Below are 1388 nucleotides of genomic sequence, written 5' to 3'. Positions count from 1 at the left end.
CCCAACTGTCAGCACAGGCAGCAGGAATCTTGCTGCAGACCTCTGGAGCTCCACGTGCTCCTCCAACACAACCTGTACTGTCAAGGGAAGAATGGCTTCCAGGGGGTCTCCCCAGGTATTGCACAAGGTCCTCCTGGTTTACAGCTTCCGAGCAGCTCTCATGACCCCAGTCCACAGGACTTCTGACTCTTCAGGACTAGTCTGGATTCTCAGGTTCTCCGAGTCCTTGTTCAACAGCTGCTCCTCTACTGACACTCGACCTTTCTTGTTCTCAATGGCAAGAGCAAGAATGACCTGTTCTGTGGTGTATATTCCCAGGGGTTTCTCCATGTTTGAATGATTCACACATGTCCATGGGTGGGCCTCTGCAGCTGGTGCATGGTGGGCCAATTGTGTCATTGTTTCTCTGTGCCATGGTAGTTCTCAATCAAGTTGTGGCAGCTGGCCTAAGGGCCACCACGTGACAGCGCAAGCCACCGCGTGGCTTCCCAGGTACCAGGGGCCCTCCATCCTGGCTCCTGCAAGGCAGGGAGGCAGCCCAAAGACCGGCACTCCCCACCGCAAGGCTTCCCGGGCACTGGGAGCCCTCATCCAGGTGCCTGCAAGGCAGGGAGCCAGCCCAAAGACCAGTGCTCCCTGCCACACAGCTTCCTGGGTGCCTCCTCCTTTTATTTTTAAAGTAAAAAAATTAATAATTAAAAAAAAACAGAGCCAAAGACAAAAACCATCTGATCATTTCAATAGATGCAGAAAAAACATTTGACATAGTCCAACACCCATTCATGATAGAAAAAACATTTGACATAGTCCAACACCCATTCATGATAGGAAAAAAAAAATTGGAATAGATGGTCTTTATCTCCATCTGATAAAAGCCATCTATGACAAACTAACAGCCAACATCATACTAAATGGTCAAAAACTGAAAGTTTTCACTCTAAAATCAAGAACAAGAATGTCCATTATCACCATTCCTACTTGATATAGTTCTGTAAACATTAGCCAGAACAATTAGACAAGAGAAAGAGATAAAAAGAATAAGGATAGGAAAGGAAGAAGTTAAATTGTCATTATTTGCAGATGACATGATACTCTACATAAAAGACTCCAAAATTCCACCAGAAGACTCCCGGATTTAATAAACAAATTCAGTAGCAATTTAGAGAAGTCTTCTCTCAAAAAAGAAAAAGAAAAAATAAAAAAGAAAGAGTGGAAGGAAGGCAGAAAGACAAGAAAGAAAGAGAGAGAGAGAGAGGAAAGAAAGAAAGAAAGAGAAAGAAAGAAAGAAAGAAAGAAAGAAAGAAAGAAAGAAAGAAAGAAAGAAAGAAGGAGGGGGAGTGAGGGAGGGAGGGAGGAAGAAAGGATGGGAGGGAGGAAGGAAGGAAGGA

The sequence above is a fragment of the Chinchilla lanigera genome, unplaced genomic scaffold (assembly GCF_000276665.1).
Source record: "Chinchilla lanigera isolate Chin_1 unplaced genomic scaffold, ChiLan1.0 scaffold00021, whole genome shotgun sequence".
Taxonomy (NCBI): domain Eukaryota; kingdom Metazoa; phylum Chordata; class Mammalia; order Rodentia; family Chinchillidae; genus Chinchilla; species Chinchilla lanigera.
This window is presented reverse-complemented; position numbering follows the sequence as displayed.